The following is a 22397-nucleotide window of genomic DNA, read 5'->3' on the forward strand; positions in this document are numbered from 1 at the left end:
GGCTGGGAAGCACGCGGGCGGGAATCACAACAGGTATCACCAAACGTGAACCTGTCGCCCTCGCGGGGGTGGGGGGGGGGGGGGGGTAACTCCTTAAGGGAGTTGCCCACAAAGTCCAGCCAAGGGCCACACTCCCCGCTCCCCAACAATGCACGGCCTGCCCACCCTTCCCCTACCAGACCACCCCTCACTGCCTCCCACCCTCAAAGACCCCGAAAACAGGAGACCTCACCCAGGGACCCCCCTAACTCGGGAAAGCCCCCCAACTTGGGCAACATCCCTCCCCAGTCACCTCCTAACTGAAGGGACCACCCACACGGACCCCCGTAACTAGAGAGAAAGAGAGAGACCCCCTAACAAGCCTCCCCCCCCCCAGAGCCCCTCCCCTCCAGACCCCCACTCCCCAGAAAAGCAACCACTGTCTGGGAACTAGAGAGCAGTCCAGGCAGGGGCAGTGAAAAGAAATTAGGGTTGTAATACTCACCTGGAAGCACCACGTGTCCAGTCTTGGAAAGCCGTGAGCTGTGTTAAAACCCCTCAGATCCTAGAGCTGCCAGCCATTCATTCATTTTTAATAGTGGGCTGTGACTGACAGCTTCCACAAAATAGCCGTGAACCTTGCTTCATTCATCTTCTTCATGGATGAGTAAGTCTAAGTGTTGAAAGCACAATGTTTACAAACATCATCACTTCTCGGCCTTTTGGCTAAGATCAAGTGTAGTATCTGCTCTGCCTTTTGGGCTCAGATCTGGTATGTCTCGCTTATGAGGACCATAAATTGGTTTGAATTTGAATTTGAATTTGAATTGGTTTTTGGGGCAGGCAAGGAGCTGGATTAGGGGTTCGCCCCTGACCCACACTCTGAGCCCTGGTTTTGTAACTCAGAAAAAGTAATTTTAAAATCAAAAATGCTTACAAACATCAACCATATCAAAGAGAGTCAAGTGTATTCCAAGCATGCCCCTTCACGCTTGAGTGATTTTCAAGTGCTGAGCTGGAAATTAACAGCATTTAACTCTCTTTGAGTGTGCTGGGTGCTCGTTCTGTGTGTTGGGTGCTGGTTTTGTGGGTGTTGGGTGCTGGTTCTGTGTGTGTTAGGTTAAGGTTAAACTTAAGGTTTTGTACCTGAATGCTCGGAGCATTTGAGATAAAACGGATGTATTAGCTGCGCAGATAGATGTACGCTGGTATGATATAGCTGGGATTACGGAGAATGTCTCCAAGGTGACCAAGGATGGGATCTAAACATTGAGGAAGTGCAGACAGAAAGGAAAAGGTGGTGGAATTGCATTGTTGATTAAAGAAAATATTTTTTAAAAATAAATTTAGTGTACCCAATTCATTTTTTCCCAATTAAGGGGCAATTTAGCGTGGCCAATCCACCTACCCGCCACATCTTTGGGTTGTGGGGGCAAAACCCACATAAACAAGGGGAGAATGTGCAAACTCCACACGGACAGTGACCCAGAGCCGGGATCGAACCTGGGACCTCGGTGCCGTGAAGCAGCAGTGCTAACCACTGCGCCACCCTGCTGCCCGCCGATTAAAGAAAAATTGATACAATATTGAGGAACGATATTAGCACAGTTGATGTGGAATCTGTATGGGTTGAGTTAAGAAACACCAAGCGGCAAAAAACATTCACAGTGGTGGTATACAGACCACAAAGATATTGAATTTGATTATCAGCCATAATCATAATGAATGGCGGAGCAGGCTCGAAGGGCCGATTGGCTCCTCCAGCTTCTACTTTATATGTATGTCTCTATGTAATTGTGGAAGGGTTTGCTAGAGTGGCACTAAATGTCTCTTGTGGGAGGCAGTGGCGGAGTGGTATTGTCACTCGGCTAGTAAACCAGAGACCCAGAGTCATGCTCTGGTGACCCGGGTTCCAATCCCACCATTGGCAGATGGTGAAATTTGAATTCAATAAAACTCTGGAATTAAAAGTCTAATGATGACCATGAAGCCATTGTCGATTGTCCCATCTGGTTCACTAATGTCCTTTAGGGAAGGAAATCTGCCGTCCTGTCCTGGTCTGGCCTACATGTGACTCCAAACCCACAGCAATGTGGTTGACTCTTAACTGCGCATCCTCAAGGGCAATTAGGGATGGGCAATAAATGCTGGCCCAGCCTGCAGCGCCCACATCCCATGAATGAATTTTTAAAAATTGTGGGGGAGAGAATAACAAGAGGCCATCAATGTAAGATAGTCACCAAGAAATCTAGTAGGGAATCCAAAGTGTGGGGAGAAGGTGGAACTCGTTCCCATAGCGATTGATTGCAGTGAATAGTGTAGATTAATTTGAGGGGGAAATAGACAAATATCTGAGGGAGCAGGGAGTAGAGGGATACAACAGTAGATTTAAATCGAGGAAAGTTTGGGATGAGGGTCTAGCAGAGCAGAATCTCCGGCATGAACGGATTGGGCCATGAGTCTGTTTCTGGGCCATAAGCCTTAAATTATCCTATGCAATCGGCCAACTACTATCCCTGGGAGTACGATCCCCATTTGAACCACTCCCTGGGTGTAGAGGTCTCCCCTGAATTTCCAATTGGATGTATTAGTGACTACGTTTTGTTTCCCATTGCCATTGAGTTTCCTGCATGTCCACCATCTTAGATAAAGATGGATGGAAGCCTTTGAGACGTTGTGGCTGGGATTTCCCCGACCCACCCATGACGATGCGTGCCGCTAGTGCGACCTGAAAATGCCGCCTTCTATATGGTGACCCTAGGCTCCCATCTCCCCCACCTCCCCAACCCCCACCCCCAACAAGCGGAAACATTTTCTCGACATCTATCCTTTTAAGCCCTTTCCTAATCATAAACACCTCTGTTAATTCAGCCGCTTTTCCGGAGGAGAGTTTGACTTGAAGATCGTGGAAAACGTGGAACGGACCTGCCAAATTCAGTGACATTTCTGATCGTGAGCCCCGCTTATTTGTGTAAACAGTATCCGCTCCAACTTGAATGTAATTACAGTCGGGAGTAGTGACTGCATCTGGACTTAACTCAACCAGAAACAGTGTGTACGGAGGCATAAACAAGGGCCCCCAGCATTTACATGCTGTGGACAGATGTTGGTTCCTCGTCCTGCCAACTGCTGGAAGCATAGAACGTCCCGAGTTTTTAATAGTCACAAACATGAATACAATTGGAAGGTAACAATCCCCAGTATTAACTGTTAACTCAACCTTTCGCCTGTACTCTGTTATTAAACACAATGATTTTTAAAAATGATATTGCTGCAACATATTACATCAGGAAACAGAACAATAACAGCTGTTGGTGAAAGCTCAGTGTCAGTCTGCTGCCTTTTGTATCTTCAAGGATACACCTTTGGGTCCAGGCCAGAGGGCACCTTAAGTTGGGTAAAAGATGTCCTTTGTTTGCCTGTTAACACAAACCAGTCCACACACGGGTCCTCTTTCATCCTCTATTCTCGCTACTTAGCGCAATCTTCTCAATCTTCTCAAGGAGCTGAAGTGCAAATCTTACGATGGCCTTTTTTTCTCATTACTACCCCCACTCGTATTTCTGTGTCTGTAATATATTGTGCAATCATAGGCCAGAATTGTATGCTCCCCCACCGGTGGTATTTTAGATAGGGGTGGGGTGGCTGATATTGAAGGGACGGGATCTCCTCCGGGCCCCCGCCCACCGACACCACACGGTGATTTTATGCTGGGGTGAGCAAAGCCTCAGACAGGAAGCCCCCCCCCCCCCCCCCAACACTCCTTTACCCAAATGGCTAATTTTCTGCCCCCTTAAGGGCCTTTTCCTCCCAGCCTCAATTTTTAGGTTGGTGGGAGGATTTAACTGGCATGGCGAAAGGATGAGAATCAACCGTTAGATTCCAGGTGGGAAGGGGACAGAGGTTGCGGCTCCGTCAGAAACCCCCTTCCGAAGTCCAGCGCACCCCTACTTAAGATCCAGTGACCTCCTTTCCCCACGGCTCTCCCTTGAGACTCCAATCACCCCCAGGTCTGCCCAACCCTCCCTGCCCCAAGGGGACCCCTCAAACCTATCTGGGCCTCCGGTGCCCAGATGCAGCCCCAGGTGTCTTCCTGCATTTCTTCCTCTGTCCGCTAAGGACATTAATGAACCAGATGGGTTTTTACGACAATCGACTTCCCCCAGTAACTGTCAGGGTCTGAAGGGGTCTTGGTTGGGGTGGGGAGCGGGGGGGGGGGGGGGGGGGCGGGGGGGGGGGGGTAGTTCTGAAGGGAGGGCCTGAGGGTCGGGCCTGAAGGGAGGGGCTGGCAGGAGAATCTGGAGGAGCCTCAAAAGAGAGCCCTGAAGTGTGTGTGTGGGGTGGGGGGGGGTCTTTGGCGACTCCATAGCAGGAGTGTCACTCGCTTGGAGGTGGCCTGACGATAGCGACTGGGGGAGGATCTTACTTGGTGATTGGGGGGAATGTGGTTCTGTAGGGTTGTCTAAAGATTGGGGTGCTCTTTAAAACGGCATCCCAATCTCTGAGGAGCCGGACATGCCCCCACACACCTCATTCACGGTGCAAAAAAACCTCCCAAAAGTTCCAAGAGTGGGTGGATTGTGATCTGGATCGCACTGACATTCCCACCGGAGACCACACTTAGAAATCTTTGAGGAGAATCTCCTGCCTTCCCAGTCCGGGATTCCTATTGCATGTCTATCTGTGTCAGTAATTCCATGCTTTCCATTATCTTTCCTGAACTGGTATCATTAACTGTCCCATCATTGGGAAATGGAAGCATCTTGGCAATGTCTCCAGGGCCTCAGACTAATGGTAATGGAGACCTGGGTTCAAATCTCACAACGGCAGCTAGTGGAATTTAAATCCAATTAATAAATCGACAATATAAAGCCAGTCTCAGTAAGGATCACCATAAAACTATTGTCGATTGGTGTAAAAACCCTTCTGGTTCACTAATGTGCTGTTAGTTGAATTGGACATTGTGAATTCTCCCTCCGTGTACCCGAACAGGCGCCGGAATGTGGCGACGAGGGGCTTTTCACAGTAACTTCATTACAGTGTTTTTATTAAAAAATATTTTTTATTCTCCTCCTTTTTCAAATTTTCTCCCAAATTTACACGCACCAACAACAAACAATAATCAGTAACAAATATGTCAATCCCCATATCAATAACAACGATCCCATCCTCCCACCAAACCCCAAACATTAGCCCGCATGTTCGCACAAACAAATGACAAAAAGAAATCAGGAATCACCCATAGTCACACCACACACCCCCAACACCTCCCCCCCCCCCAACTAATGTTCGATGTTATCCAGTTCTTGAAAGTGCATAATGAATAACGCCCATGAATTGTAGAACCCCTCCATCCTTCCCCTCAGTTCAAACTTAACCTTCTCAAGAGTCAAGAATTCCCACAGGTCCCCCCGCCACGCCAGGGCACTGGGTGGAGAGGCTGCTCTCCATCCCAGCAGGATCCGCCTTCGGGCGATCAACGAGGCGAAGGCTATGATATCTGCCTCCGCACCCGTTTCCAACCCTGTCTGGTCCGACACCCCGAATATGGCCTCCCAAGGGCCCGGGTCCAGTTTCACGTGCACCACTTTAGAGATTACCCTCAAAACCTCCTTCCAGTAATCCTAGCTTCATTGCAGTGTTAATGTAAGCCTACTTGTGACAATAATAAAAGATTATTATTTTTATGCCATTTAGGGAAGGAAATCTGCCGTCCTTACCCGGTCTGGCCGACAGTGACTCCAGACCCTCAGCAATGTGGTTGACTCTTAAATGCCCTCTGAAATGGCCCAGCCAGCTGTTTAGTTCAAGGGCAATATAGGATGGATGTTCAATGCTGACCTTGCCAGCCACACCCAATGAAAAGTTGTTGGGGCAGTGTACTCGATAAGTATGTGAGAAAGAAAGAAATCGAAGTTTATGCTGATGGGCTAAGAAGAGACAGGAAGGGAGGAAGGAGGTTCTTCTGGGGTGTAAACACAGGTACGGACCTGCTGGGCTGTGTTTTCTCTTTCTGCATCCGAAATACTGTTGTAATATACCTTTAAAGGATAGCAGTGTGACATCACCAGAAGGGACGTATGTCATGTGATCCAGTCCCAGTTTCACTTTGGCCTGTGAGCAGAACACAACACGCACAGCTCTGCTGCTGATGTCTCCAAGCCTTCTAGCCATGTATATCTGTTCTCAAGTGCCTAGTCTAAATAAATGAACCCGCAACATGTTTACCCAATGCCTTTTAGGTGATTGGTGCCACTATGTAATTACAAAAACACAATAAATACAATGGAATTCTAGATTTTGAATTTAAGGAGGGAGTGTTCTTTCACACCCCGCCCACTCGGGTGTCCTGGGCAATATTTATCCATCAACCAACATCATTAAAACAGATTCTCTGTCCGGAAACACATTGCTATTTGCGGGATCTTGCTGTGCCCGAACTGGCTACTGTGCCTCCTACTTTACACCAGTGACGGAATATTTCAAAAACGCTTCATTGGATGTTAAACGATTGGGGACATGCTGGAGCTGGTGAAGGGCGCTGTACAAATACTTGGCCAGGATTCCCCGGGTCCGTCCCGCTACCGCTGCCAGCGACGGCGGAAAAATTGGCGTTCAGCCAAAACTTCAGCGAGAACGGGGAATCCCACCGGCGTGAACGGACAGAGAATTAGAAATATAGAATCCCTACAGCGCAGAAGGAGGCCATTCGGCCCATCGGGTCTGCACCGACCCTCTGAAAGAGAACCCTACCTGGGCCCAATCCCTCTCGCTATCCCCGTAAACTCACGTAGTCTTTTTTTTGGCCACTTTGGAGAAGTTTAGCATGGCCAATCCACCTAACCTGCACATCTTTGGACTATGGGAGGAAACCGGAGCACCCAGAGGAAACCCACGCAGACACGGGGAGAACGTGCAGACTCCGCACAGTCACCCGAGGTCAGAATTGAACCCGGACCCCTGGCGCTGTGAGGCAGCAGTGCTAACCATTGTGCCACCCTGCCTTGGATCTATTCCACCCGTGGATTCATTTTACTGCTGATACTCAAGGCATTTATGTCTAGATTCTGAAAATAAAACTTAGTAAATTAATTCTGTTTCACAGATTGTTCGCACTGTACGTCAACACAGACTGCCAAGAATTCACATGATCAATAGCAGGGATGTCAAAATTAATTCATGTTCTAAAGGCAATAGCTCCATCTAATGGTAAATATGAGCATTACAAGAATCATTCAATATTTGGGGGCGATGGGGTAGGAGCAGCTTTCCTTCTTCAGCAATGCATGGCACCATATTAAATCTGCAGAACACAAAATACTGTGTTTCTGCCAAGGTGTGTTGGCCTGAATTGTTAACTCATGCGACGAGCAGAGGGCAGAGTCTCAGAATAAAGGGGTCACCCATTTCAGACAGAGATGAGGAGGAATTTCTTCTCTCAGAGGGTTGGGAGTCTTTGGAACTCTTTGCCACAGAGAGCTGTGGGGGCAGAGTCCTTGTGCATATTTAAGGCTGAGATAGATAGATTCTTGTTCAGTAAGGGAATCGAGGTCACTGTCCGTGTGGAGTTTGCACATTCTCTCCGTGTCTGCGTGGGTCTCACCCCCACAACCCAAAGATGTGCAGGGTAGGTGGATTGGCCACGCTAAATTGTCCCTTAATTGGAAAAATTAATAAAACCAGTAAGGAGAATCAAGGGTTATGGGGAAAGGACAGAAAAGTAGAGATGGATAGTCGGACCAGCAGGGATTCTGTTGAATGTCAGGGCAGGCTCGAGGAGCCGAATAGCCTACTCCTGATCCCATTTCTTATGATGTGGAGGTGCCGGCGTTGGACTGAGGTGAGCACAGTAAGAAGTCTGACAACACCAGGTTAAAGTCCAACCGGTTTATTTGGAATCACTAGCTTTCGGAGCGTAGCTCCTTCATCAGGTGAGTCACTCACCTGATGAAGGAGCTGCACTCCCAAAGCTAGTGATTCCAAATAAACCTGTTAGACTTTGACCTGATGTTGTAAGACTTCTTACTGTTCCTTATGGTCTTATGGTATCCTCCCCCTGTGATGTGCCAAGTGGTTCGATCATTTTCTGCTTTTTTCAGTAAGGTTTATGATGCTATTACGCAGAGTGTCCCAGGGAGGACCCCCTCCTGTGTTTGTATTGTACTCTGGAGCTGTCCCTACACATTATCAGCCAGGTGAGTCAGAGAGTAATGAAACCTTCTCACAATGACTACCTCCTAAACCTGGACTGAGAGAGCAGAAAGAAGTCTTACAACACCAGGTTAAAGTCCAACAGGTTTGTTTCAAACACTAGCTTTTGGAGCACTGCTCCTTCCTCAGGTGAATGAAGAGGTAGGTTCCAGGAACATATATATAGACAAAGTCAAAGATGCAAGACAATGCTTTGAATGCGAGCATTTGCAGGTAATTAAGTCTTTACAGATCCAGAGATAGGGTAACCCCAGGTTAAAGAGGTGTGAATTGTTTCAAGCCAGGACAGTTGGTAGGATTTTTCAAGCCCAGGCCAGATGGTGGGGGGCGAATGTAATGCGACATGAATCCCAGGTCCCGGTTGAGGCCGTATTCATGTGTGCGGAACTTGGCTATAAGTTTCTGTTCGGCAATTCTGCGTTGTCGCGCGTCCTGAAGGCCGCCTTGGCCTTTTACCCAGAAATCAGATGTTGAATGCCCTTGACTGCTGAAGTGTTCCCCGACTGGAAGGGAATATTCCTGCCTGGCGATTGTCGCGCGATGTCTGTTCATCTGTTGTCGCAACATCTGCATGGTCTCGCCAATGTACCACGCTTCGGGGCATCCTTTCCTGCAGCGTATGAGGGAGACAATGTTGACTCCGAGCGTTGTCTACCTCATCAAAGGTGGTTTGTTGTTTGTGGGGAGGGGGGGGGGGGGGAAAGTATGGGATCGTTGTTGTTAATAAGGGGATTTACATTGTATTCGTTACCAGTTACTGTTTGTTGGTGGGGTGTAACTTCTGAAGAAAATGTGAAAATGGAGAATAAAAATATTTATTAGAAAAAAGAAAAGGTTGATGGTGTAAGAGAGTTTGCCTTCACTATTGTCTTGGCACTGTGCGCATAAGGCAATTCGTGATTAACCCTTCAATGGAATACTGTTGCCTGTCCATCACACTGACTATTTGGCTCTTGCTCTGCATTTCACTATTCCCAAGTGACCTTGGTGGATTTTCTGAAGAATATTGAGTCGCGATGTTTTAGGGATGTTTCCTTTGCTCAAAATATTAGCAAAGTACAGGATTATTTGGAGTGTATCCTGGCCCCCCCATTAAGGAACACTCTTTTATTTTCATGTGCTCATCATCTTGCTGTCGTGTTTGCTTAATTTGTCCGTGGCTGCTCAGTGTTTGGTGACGAGCGAAGTCTATGCTTCCAATTGCCCAATAAAATTTGTGTTTTCCAATTTAATTCCTTACACTGTTAATCTTGATGATACATCCCCTGTTGGCTGATACTTCCTTTGAACATACGCAGTAACTGAATCGTATCTCATGAGTCGCAGTCTAAACCATTAAATTCCATGTGGCATTTTCACAATTTTCTTTAGCTTAAGAAGGTCTGTGTTCAGTTTCAATTTTAAACCCAAACTCCATGACATTCAAATTCTCTTCCCACAACTAGCGGTGAACTAAGGCAGGCTTTTGTCTGTTTCCGTAGCTAGTAATTCCTGGAACAGGTTGTTAGTCTGTTGCTAGAGGCTTATAGTGTGAGGGGCGTCACTCCACATCAAGTCTGGCTGGCCAGGAGTCTCACCCGCTCTTACCGCCAGCCATTGGTGTGTTGGCAGGATTTTCAGGTTGGCACATTCAACCTGTTTGGCCATCAAGTCCTGGGGTGGGGCTCAACCCTGGAGCTGGTGGCTCAGAGGCAGGGAGGCTAACCCACTGCACCGCAAGACCTCCAATCCTAAGACATAATCAGAGAATTTCTCGAATGGCTGTCCATGCTTCTTTCTCAATGGTGTCATACCTCATCTCTGTGGGAGGGATCTTGAGCCATGATAAACTGGTCTTCTTTTTCCATTTTATGAACTTGAAACAGCATTGCGTCCAAGTCAGTAAATGATCCACCTGCTGCTATAATAGTTGATAACTCTGGATTGTAATGTGCTAATATTTCTGGTGAAATTAGGAGACCTTTGATCTTGTCAAAAAGATTTTCCTGGACCACTGTTGACTTTGCTCAACAGCTGTTGGAAGGGCTCAAAGATTTCCGCCACGTTTGGTATGAATTTGCCGACTTGTTTGATCATCCCAAGCAACCTTTGTCATTCTGTAATGTTTTTAGGCTGTGGTAACTCTCTACAGACCTTGGTTTTCTGCGGATCGACCGTAATTCCTGACGTTTGCGTAATGTGGCCTAAGAGTTTAGTCGGAGGCTTTGCAAACTCAAATTTATCATTTAATGTCAAATTTGCTTCCTGGAGGATTTTGAGGACTGCTGTCACTGGATGTTCTTCCCTGTATAAGAATGTCGGCCATGTGGCATGTTACTCCGTCCATGCCCGCCAGGGTCTGAGATATGGGGGTGGATTCTCCGGCCTCTGATGCCGAAATCGTGTTTGGCGATCGGCCGGAGAATCAAAGTTTCCGACCAGATCGGGGGCGGTGCCTCTTTCGCAATGCTCCGCCCTCTCCAAAGCAGCATATCGACGGCCTCAGGACGTTGGCTGAGGCCCGGCCCCTGATGCTCCCCCCCACCCCCCCCCCCCCGACCGACGGAGTTCCCGATGGCGTGGGTCTCTCATGCTCACATCCGTCGGAAACTCGGCGTGGCGGCTGCGGACTCAGCCACAGTTGGGGGAGGGCCGATCCGCGGACAAGGGGAACTTTGCCAGGGGCTGGAGGCACTGTGGGGGGTGGTCCGGGGCGTGCGAGCTAGGCCAAAGGGGGGGGGGGGACTATTTCACAGGCCGGGTCCACAATCGGACGGCGCCATGTTGCATGGCGCGGCCGCGGACCCGGCAATTCTCTGGGCCGTATCGGCGGTTGGAGACGGGTGCTGTAAGCTGCCTTGATGCTAGCCCCGAGCCAAACGGAGCAACGGTGGCCGTTTTATACCATTTTTTGTGTCATTAAACGCCACCGTTCCCACGACATTTAGCCTCAAAATCGAGCATTTTGTCCTTTGGAAATCTCAGATGCAGAAGCATTTTTTAATTTGTTAATGGGATGTGGATGGCGCAGGCTGGGCCAGCATTGATTGCTCAAACCTCATATTGGCCCTTGAGGGGCCAATTAAGCATTAACCACATTGCTGTGAGTCTGGAGTCACCTGTAGGCCAGACCAGGTAAGGACGGCAGATTTCCTTCCCTGGAGGACATTAGTGAACCAGATGGGTTTTTACCAACAATCGACAATGGTCATCATTAGACATTTAATGCCAGATTTTTATTGAATTCAAATTTCACCATCTGTAGTGGTGGGATTCGAACCCGGGTCCCCAGAGCATTACCCTGGGTCTCTGGTTTACTAGCCCAGTGCCAATACCACTGCTCCACCACCTCCCCATTCCAAATAGTGACCTGTTAAAACAATAACAACCAAACGTGTTGATAAAAGTAGTTAACGATCTGGATTTGTTATCCGGATTCAACTGCCGAATGCCGCTCTTAGCATCCAAATTTGTGAAGGGCGGGGGGCGCTGTTTGCTCCTCTGGTAAAACTTTTATCCACTGATGCCATTGGGTGCGTCTTGCGCTCTCTTGTTTAATTGAGTCAGGTCCACACAGATTCTAATTGACTCATTAGACTTTGGTGCTGTGACCAGTCCAGAACATCTGTTCAATCTCACTCTTGACTTTGTCCGAGAATTGGTGAGGTTTAGTATCTGCATTACGGTTACCCGGTATTTTGTTTTCAGCTTTCCTAAGCCTGCAAATAGGGATGGAAATTCATTCCTTTAAAAAAAATGTTTTTACAGTACCCAATTCATTTTTTCCAATCAAGGGGCAATTTAGCGCGGCCAATCCACCGACCCTGCACATCTTTGGGTTGTGGGGGGGGAGACCCACACAGACACGGGGAGAATGTGCAAACTCCACAGTGACCCAGAGCCGAGATCGAACCCGGGATCTCGGCGCCGTGAGACAGCAGTGCTAACCACTGCGCCGCCGCGCTGCCCCTCACTGGACTGCCCGTCAGCAGTTTCATCAACCTCGTGAATGAATCTCAGCTGCAAACATACTTTTCTGCTCAGTGGTGATAACTCCTGGTTCTTTATCACAGGGGTTCCACAGTTCCTTTATCCTTGTATCTTAATCTTGCCAAGCGTTGGCCTCTTATGCTCAGTGTTGTTTCTCTTGGATCTTGTTATTAACATAGGATTATAAGCCATTCAGCCCCTTGAGCTTGTCCCTCCATTCAATGAGATCATGGCTGATCTGTGACCTAACTCCATAGACCTGCCCTTGGCCAATATCCCTTAATATCTTTGCGTAACAAAAATCTATCCATCTCAGATTTAAAATTAATGAATGTTCTAGCTCCAACTGCTGTCTGTGGAGAGAGATCGAAACCTCTACCACCCTTTGAATAAAGAAATGCTTCCTATCATCTCTCCTGAACAGTCAAGCCCTAATTTCTAGACTATGCCCCCTAGTTTTAGAATCGGCAACCAGTGCAGGTAGTTTACTTTTATCTATTGGATGGTGGATGGCTGTAATGTGACATGTTTAAGCCATTGGACTTCATTAGATAATACTGAAACACCTGTGCCTGTATCTGGGTTGAATTCTATGGGTGACTATCAACTTCTAATTTAATGCTCTATTTTCTGCTTTGTTATTTTTTCTTTCTGTCGTTCTTCCACTTGTTGGATTTTACTTTGTCTCTTTATTATTTCCTCTTTCTCCCTGTGAGCTGTAAGGATTTTGGATGTTCAAACTATTTTAGTGTCCGAACTACCCACAGTTGTGGCACTCAGCTCCCCCTGCTGGGCATTTTCCCCATTCGCCTTGGGTTTTCCCACAACACCAAGAGCATCTCAAATGGGGGGTTCGTGCACTTTTGCCCGATTCCATGGACTTTATTTTCACTTCGCTTTCGCATTTTTGTCTGGCATATTGAATGGTTTCACTGTTTTTTCGCAAGGAACATCATTCCTCTTCAAATAGCCGCTTCCTAATCTCGGTCTGTCAAGCTACTTCTACTGCCCATTTGAGAGTTAAATCTTCCCTCATTTGCAAAAGATCTGACAGGGATTCATCAAAGACCCCAGTCACTATATGGTCATGTATTAGAGGATCCCTCAGAGTGGAGGTGGTGGTTTAGTGGTATTGGCCCTGGACTATTGTCCAGAGACCCAGGGAAATGCCTGGGTTCAAATCCCACCAGGGCAGATGGTGAAATTCAAATTCCACAAAAATCTGGGATTAAAAGTCGAATGCTGACCATTGCCAATTGTCGTAAAAACCCATCTGGTTCACCGATGTCCTTTAGGGAAGGAAATCCGCCGTCCTTACCTGGTCTGGCCTACAGGTGACTCCAGACCCCACACAGCGATGTGGTTGACTCGTAGCTGCCCCCCTCTGGCATGGTCCGGCAAGCCACTCAGTTCAAGGGCAATTAGGGATGGGCAACAAATGCTGGTCCAGCCAGGGACGCCAACATCCCAAGAAGGAATAAATAAATCCCATATCTCAATTCTCTGCGAGTCTGTACAGGTCATTTATAACTGGGTCCATGGATCCACCCATTTTTTCCCTCCTATTAAATTTTGCCTTGACAATTATCACATATTTTCAAATGCTGAAGTATGAATGAGTGCCACATGTGTTTGAAACCTTATCGATGCCCTGCCCTGCAATAACATTATCTGCTATGGCCTCCACTGCGTAAAGTTCTGCTCCTTAAAGAAAGCTTGTCTGTATCTGGAGAATCCCCTTCTCCACTGGTCGCAGTGTTGAGCCTGGGTAAGCCTTCAGCACGGCAGGATGGCTCTGGGAGCGGCAATGTAGACTCCACACTTACCCTCAGCTCTGGATCACCTGCTGTGTCAGTAGTTTGGCTTACAGATTGTGTCTGCACTCTGGGTCTGTGATGCACGATCAATGACCACTAAAGCGAGGTCCAACTGAAGGCTTTAATAAGCTAGATGTTTCCCCCAGCAGCTCAGGTACAGAATGAAGGCTGCTGGGGCGGCACGGGCTCTTATACCCCGCCTAGCAGGGCAGAGCTACCATACATCCTAACCAATAGAAAGCATACAGTTTCCACCAATGGTGCTCCAGCCTATCAGGTACCGTAATACCTATAATACCACAGTCTGTGTGTCTGCTGTCTGGACTCCGGGTCTGTGTGTCAGATCTATTCTGCCACAATGCTCCATTCTCAGGTCAGTCTTTAATCTTGTCGCAGGGTAGGTGGATTGGCCACGTTAAATTGCCCCTTAATCGGAAAAAAATAGAATTGGGCGCTTTAAATTTATAAAAAGGACCAAAAAAAGTCTCCAATCTTGTTTCTTGTTGAAGGATACCGAGGTAGGGGGGGGGGGGGAGTTGGGTGGTCAGAGGTTTAGTGGGATGGAGTCAAGGGAGCAGGTGATGGATCTCATGAACAAGATGAGCTGGAGGAGGGCATGAGGGGAGATAGGAAAAGAAACTAGTGGGAGATGAGAGTTCAGGGCTAGGGCGGTGAGGAACATTCAAGGAAAGTTGGCCCAGTAGGCTAGTGGAAGGGATGAACATGGCAGGGGTAGCTGGGCAGATGTCCTCCATCCTTGTGACAAAGAAATCCATGGACTACTATTAGGGAAATTTTATCTCAACTTCCATATCGGAGGGGTAGCACGGTGGCGCAGTGGTTAACACTGCTGCTTCACGGCACCAAGGACCCGGGTTCGATCCTGGACCCGGGTCACTGTCCGCGTGGAGTTTGCACATTCTCCCCGCGTCTGCGTGGGTCTCAGCCCCACGGGATGGGTGCGGGATAGGTGGGTTGGCCACGCTAAATTGCCCCTTAATTGGGAAAGAAAAATGAATTGGGTACTTTAAATATATTTTAGAAACAAAACTTCTGTATAGAAATTGAAGGGGATAAAAGATTAACGTTCCACCAAATTGTTCCTGTGATTTTGCAAGCTGCAAATTGTTTTTTAACATAGTTTTTTTCAGCTGGTTTCTGCACGGCAACCAAAATAAATTTGAGAAAAGTGATGTGACCGGTCAAAAGCAGGAGATTCTTGCCGATCTGTTGGCTGTGCTCTGACTGGGGCAGATTCTAGAGGGTGACAGGAAAATGGCAGATTTAGGAGCAAGCTTGATGCTTCTTCTGCCTGTTCCAGTGGCTTTGAAGGGGATCAGGGAGTCCTCCCGTTGCCAGGACTCCCCTCAAGTAACACCACCAAAATAAACCACATTGTCTCCACATCAGGGTGGCAAGGTAGCACAGTGGGTAGGACTGTTGCTTCACAGCTCCAGGGTCCCAGTTCGATTCCCAGGTTGGGTCACAGTCTGTGAGGAGGCTGCACGTTCTCCCCGTGTCTGCGTGGGTTTCCTCCGGGTGCTCCAGTTTCCTCCCACAAATCCCGAAAGATGTGCTTGTTAGGTGAACTGGACGTTCTGAATTCTCCCTCGGTGTACCCGAACAGGCGCCGGAACGTGGCGACTAGGGGCTTTTCATGTAACTTCATTGCAGTGTTAATGTGACACTAATAAAGATTACTATTATTATCTGTCATATTGGCATTGAATTCACCCTGTGAATCATATCAGGATTAAGTTGGTTTATAAAACGTAGGGAATGCCAGGCAAGTCGATCAGGGAGAAGGGAACAGGTGGTTACAATGATAGGTTTAGACGAGCAAAGACGGGAGGAGGTTCCAGAGGAGCATAAACACCGACATGGGACTGTTTGGACTGTCCCTGTGTAACAGGTAAATTACAACGTAAAAGCCACCAATCCCCACCAGGTGGCAGCAAAGCAGTAACTTAGCCATTCTGTTGCAGAGTCCAACACTTATTCCTGTTGCACTTTTTAATTTGTTCGTTATCGTGACATTTTAATTTAATAATCAGGTTATTTTCCTGCAATGTTACAGGCACATAGGCTGTGCAAGTCATGAGGTGCAACTTCACAGGGAGAAATAACTTGCGTTTATATAGCGCCTTTCATGCCCGCAGGCCGTCTCAAGGTGCTTTAAAGCGAAATAAATACTTCTGAAGTCTGGTCATTGTTGTTTAATAATTGGCAACCAATTTGCACCCAGCAAGCTCTCACAAGCGGGAAAGTGATCGTGACGTTGGTGGAGGGACATATCAGACGAGCGATGCCTTGAGTATGAAATTCTCCTCTTTGTTTCCACAGCTGTCCATGGCTATCTCACTGTCTCGGCCGGACATCAAACCCTCTGAGATATCTGCATTCCGAAATTCTGGTCCTTTGTCCATCCCCGGTTTTAATCACTCCAGTTGCCTCGGCCACCAAGCTCTCGAATCCCCTCTCCACGCCGCCCTCTACCTCACTTTCCACTTGTATCACAATCCTCACAGCCCGCGCCTTGAGCCAAGCTTTTGGTCATCTCACCTGATATGTAACTTGCCGTCATATTCTGTTTTGTAACGATCCTGTAACGGACCTTGGGGCGTTTTATTGTGTGAAAGGCGGTATATAAATGTAAGTTGTTGATGTTGAGGACAGCATGATAATCATCACCTTTATTGTCACAAGTAGGCTTACATTAACACTGCAATGAAGTTACTGTGACAATCCCCTAGTCACCACACTCCGGCACCTGTTCGGGTACACTGAGGGAGAATTCAGAATGTCCAATTCACCTAACAGCATGTCTTTCAGGACTTGTGGGAGGAAACCGGAGCACCCGGAGGAAATCCATTGTGGTGAGCCACGTATGGCTGTTGTATATATGATTGTATTTACTCACTGTTACAGTTGTTGTGTTGATGTTGTTGTTGGCTTCGCCTGTGGCTCCGCCCCTCTGAGAAGGTATATAACCCATCGATCCGGGACTCTCAGTGCGGGAGGAGCTACTGGTGGGCACATTCTAGCTGATTAAAACCACAGTCCTTGTTAACTACCGTTTCGACTGGATTGATTGGTATCATCCACGCAGACACGGGGAGAACGTGCAGACTCTGCACAGACAGTGACCCGAGCCGGGAATCGAACCTGGGACCCTGGAGCTGTGAAGCAACAGTGCTAACCACTGTGCTACCGTGCATAACCCTGCTCTTCCATGTCATGAGGGGGCGGCGCACTGGTTATCAATGCTTCCTCACAGCGCCAAGGGCTCGATCCCGGTCCCGGGTCACTGTCCGTGTGGAGTTTGCACATTCTCCCCGTGTCTGCGTGGGTCTCACCCCCACAACCCAAAGATGTGCGGGGTAGGTGGATTGGCCACGCTAATTGGAAAAAAAAGAATTGGTACCCTAAATTTTGAAAAAAAAGGAAAGAAAATGTCATGGGACTTTTCGTACCCACGTGAGGGGGCAGACAGGGCTTTGACTTAACTTCCTGTTCGGAAGACAGCAATGCTGAAACGTCAGTGCAGAATCTTGTCATTAAGGCTCTGGGATACACAGCCTCGTGACTCAGAGCAGGGCTGCCTACCTAGCCACAGCCTAAGCTGACAAGTAAGAGTTTGCAATCAATGTCTATTCTATCCCGAGGCCTCTCAATACGTGGCCTTGTTGCTGTTACAACATGCGAGTGCTGTGTACAAACAATATTGAAGACCATAAGACCATAAGACATAGGAGCGGAAATAAGGCCATTTGGCCCATCGAGTCCACTCCACCATTCAATCATGGCTGATTTCAACTCCATTTACCCGCTCTCTCTCCATAGCCCTTAATTCCTCGAGAAATCAAGAATTTATCAACTTCTGTCTTAAAGACACCCAACGTCCCGGCCTCCACCGCCCTCTGTGGCAATGAATTCCACAGACCCACCACTCTTTGGCTGAAGAAATTTCTCCTCACCTCTGTTCTAAAGTGACTCCCTTTTATTCTAAGGCTGTGCCCCCGGGTCCTAGTCTCCCCTGCTAATGGAAACAACTTCCCTACATTCACCCTATATAAGCCATTCATTATCTTGTAAGTTTCTATTAGATCTCCCCTCAACCTCCTAAACTCCAATGAATATAATCCCAGGATCCTCAGACGTTCATCGTATGTTAGGCCTACCATTCCTGGGATCATCCGTGTGAATCTCCGCTGGACCCGCTCCAGTGCCAGTATGTCCTTCCTGAGGTGTGGGGCCCAAAATTGCTCACAGTATTCTAAATGGGGCCTAACTAATGCGTTATAAAGCTTCAGAAGTACATCCCTGCTTTTATATTCCAAGCCTCTTGAGATGAATGACAACATTGCATTTGCTTTCTTAATTACGGACTCAATATTGAAGTGACATAACTCTGAAGGACGCTTTTAGGATCCTGAAATATTAACAAATTACCGAGGCGAAGGCTGGTGAGGGAAGTGGGAGAATCCACACATCTTTGCTGTTTTTTCACACGGTAAGAGCTGTCAACTCTCCGGCAGGAAGAGTCATTAACGAGATCAGGAACAACCAGGCTCCAACCTCACACCTCACTCATTAGAACATCTCGGAGGATTTTGCAATGGGTGATGCTGAATTTGAAATCAGGAAAGGCAGTGCGAAGGAGACTCTGGGGGTGATGTTGAGCCCACACCAACCATCAGTGAGAATGGCAGCACGAGCTCAAACTCCACGCAGAATCAAAAACTGAGGTGCTAGCTGTCATAATATACACCAGTATATCATGGTGCAGACACACACTGATGGACACACAGTGGGACCAATCAACACACACAACACCGCAGCCAATCACCAGTGAGAGCACATGCACTATAAAGACAGGGGACAGGAGAGTTCCCGCTCATTCTAGTAGCAGCCAGCTCGGAGCACAGAGCTCACAGCCTGCAACACAGACATTCACCATGTGCTGAGTGCATCACCTGGTTAGGACTAGGCAAGGCTCAACAGTTAAAGCTGGTATTGCATTTACCCACAGTTCAAGTATGTTAATATAGTTAACCTTATAATAAAATAGAGTTGCACCACTTCCAGTGTTGGTGACCTGTTTGTGATCCAGAACACCCAACACACCATGGTACAAGGAGTGGTTGCATACTAGCACTTCTGAGACCCACCTGCAACTAATCAGCATTCCGGCATCCTGCAGTGTGGAGAACATCAACCCGCCGCCGCCGCTCCGCATCTCCGGCACCTCAGCGTACAGTGACAACCAGCAACAATACCCAGGCAAGATGTTCAAGATCCGGGTTCCGTAGCGGCTCCAGTGCCACGGCGATCTCCGCGGAAACTGGCGGGCATTCCGGCAAAAATTTGAAATCTTCCTGCTGGCAGCCGAACTAGAAGACCTGGCCGATCCTGAAAAAACAGAGCTTCTCCTCACCATCGCCGGTGCCAGAGCAGAAGAAATCTTTTAAAAATTCAAGTTCCCCAAGGGGCAAAACAGGAGCGACTTCCAGGCAGTCCTGGACAAATCCGGCAAATACTGTGAGGAAAACATACTCCAGCCAGCAAGGAAAGGTAAGAGAAGCGCCAGTACTCACCACGAGGCCGAGATCCCGGAGCAGAGAACGATTTTGGTCGGCGGCCATCTCTGTAAAGGGACTGCACTTGCTCAGTTGTGCGACGCCGCGCATGCGCAATCACGAAAACGGCCATCAGTACAGGAACCGCGATCTGCGCATGTGCAAACGCCTCCTACGTGCTACGCGCGTCATGACGTCAGAGCCCCGGACCATGCCCATTTAAAGGGGAAACATCCCAAATCAAAGAAAAAATCTTTTAAAGCTGTAAAACAACCTTTCTTCACCTGGAATGACAGCACAATGCCTCAAATTGAACCAGGAAATGAAATAAACCTCCGAAGAACCCTGCAACAAGCAGTTACCTACCCCCAAACCGAGTCCGATTCCGACTTACCACAGACCAGTGACACCGAGGACCCGAGGGAACCTTTTCGAGTCGCTGTTATCACAAAGAACAGGCTGTCCCTGAATCAAAACCACCAGCTGCTGTCGGTGCACAGACGACGAGTGGTGTGCCTCCCTGACGGTCAACCGATCCCAGATACGATTCCGGCTGGACACTGGTGCTTCCGCTAATCTCCTAGCGTGGTCAGACTTTCAGACCCTTGGGGTTAAACCAACCAATCTTCCGTCGACCTGCCAACCAGTGGACTACAATGGCAACGTCATTCCTGCTACCGGCTCGCGCCAACTCGAAGTGATGTACAACTCGCGAAAAGCCATCCTTCCCTTCGAGATCGTGGGCTCCTCGAAGGACTCTCTGCTAGGCACACAGGCGTGCAAACTCCTAATCCTCGTTCAACGAGTACACTCTCTCTCTCCAGAGGACACGTCAGCCTTCCAGGATGCGGACTTCAGGGCGCAACTCAATGCCATCATCGACCAGCACCGCGACGTTTTCGAAGGCATGGGCACGCTTCCATACACTTACAAAATCCTGCTCAAACAAGACGCCACGCCTGTGGTACATGCACCTCGCAGAGTCCCAGCGCCCCTCAAGGACCACCTCAAGCAGCAGCTGCAGGACCTCCAGGACCAAGGAGTGCTCTCCAGAGTGACGGAACCAACCGACTGGGTCAGTTCCGTGGTGTGCGTAAAGAAACCTTCCGGCGAGCTCCGGATCTGCATTGACCCAAAGGATCTGAATCGCAACATAATGAGGGAGCATTACCCTATCCCCAAGCGCGAGGAGATCACGTGCGAGATGGCTCGGGCCAACATCTTCACCGAACTTGACGCCTCGAAAGGATTCTGGCAAATTCAACTAGACAGGTCTAGCAGAAAGCTGCGTACCTTTAATATCCCGTTTGGCAGATACTGCTACAACAGGATGCCGTTTGGGATTATATCGGCATCAGATGTATTCCACCGGATCATGGAACAAATGGTGGAGGGCATTGAGGGTGTGCGCGTCTATGTTGTTGACATCATCATTTGGTCCACCACCCTGCAGGAGCATATCAGTCGCCTCCAGCGCGTTTTCAAACGAATACAGGACCAAGGCCTTCAGCTCAACAGAGCCAAATGTTCCTTCGGCCAGACAGAACTCAAGTTCCTAGGGGACCACATCTCCCGGTTGGGTGTGCGGCTGGATGCGGACAAGGTGGCAGCCATCACGGCCATGCAGAAGCCAGCGGATAAGAAGGCGGTCCTCTGATTTTTGGGCATGGTCAACTTCCTGGGGAAGTTCATCCCCAACCTCGCCTCCCATACCACAGCTCTCCGGAACCTGGTCAGGAAGACGACAGACTTCCAATGGCTTCCCGCCCACGAGCGCGAATGGGAGGGGCTTAAGACCAAGCTTACCACGGCCCCGGTATTGGCATTTTTTGATCCCACGAAGGAAACAAAAATTTCAACGGATGCCAGCCAATCCGGCATTGGGGCGGTGCTCCTGCAACGCGATGAGGCCTCATCATGGGCCCCCGTTGCATATGCGTCACGTGCCATGACCCCCACGGAACAGCGCTACGCGCAGATCGAAAAGGAATGCCTGGGCCTGTTGACTGGGGTCGACAAATTTCATGATTACGTGTACGGCCTCCCCCAATTCACTGTCGAGACCGACCATCGCCCGCTGGTCAACATTATACAAAAAGACCTGAATGATATGACCCCTCGCCTCCAACGCATTCTGCTTAAACTCCAGCGGTACGATTTCCAGCTCCTATACACCCCGGGCAAGGACCTGATCATAGCTGATGCTCTGTCCAGGGCAGTCAACACCCCGTGTGACCCAGAGGGGTTCGTCTGCCAGGTTGACGCCCATGTGGCCTTCACGGCCTCCAATCTGCCGGCCACGGATGAACGCCTTATCCACATTCGCCGCACGACTGCGGCTAACCCCCGACTACAGCGTGTCATGCGCCACATGACGGACAGGTGGCTCAAGGGCCAATGCCTGCAGTTCTACAATATCAGAGACGATGTGGCAGTAGTCGATGGTGTCCTCCTGAAGCTGGACCGCATCGTGATCCCGCACAGCATGCGCCAGCTCGTTTTGGAACAGCTACACGAGGGCCATCTTGGCGTGGAGAAGTGCCGACGGAGGGCCCGAGAGGCTGTGTACTGGCCCGGCATCAATGAGGACATCGCCAACACAGTGCTCAACTGCCCCACCTGTCAGCGGTTCCAGCCGGCCCAACCACGTGAGACCCTACAGCCCCATGAGTTGGTCACGTCCCCTTGGTCTAAGGTAGGCGTTGACCTGTTCCATGCGCTCGGCAGGGACTATGTTCTGATTGTAGACTATTTTTCGAACTACCCGGAGGTCGTACGCCTGCATGACATCACATCATCGGCGGTCATCCGTGCCTGCAAGGAGACCTTTGCTCGTCACGGC

At 48.9% G+C, this 22397-nt stretch overlaps 1 protein-coding gene and 1 pseudogene across 1 annotated transcript in view; both read left to right on the forward strand.

Moving 5' to 3' along the window:
* LOC140394931 (uncharacterized) overlaps positions 1-22397 on the forward strand; it is a 141189-nt gene that overhangs the window by 38590 nt on the left and 80202 nt on the right. The gene's annotated exons all lie outside the window — the stretch shown is intronic.
* LOC140395780 (U2 spliceosomal RNA) lies at positions 686-893 on the forward strand (annotated as a pseudogene).

The sequence above is a fragment of the Scyliorhinus torazame genome, chromosome 18, assembly GCF_047496885.1.
Source record: "Scyliorhinus torazame isolate Kashiwa2021f chromosome 18, sScyTor2.1, whole genome shotgun sequence".
In the NCBI taxonomy this organism is placed as follows: domain Eukaryota; kingdom Metazoa; phylum Chordata; class Chondrichthyes; order Carcharhiniformes; family Scyliorhinidae; genus Scyliorhinus; species Scyliorhinus torazame.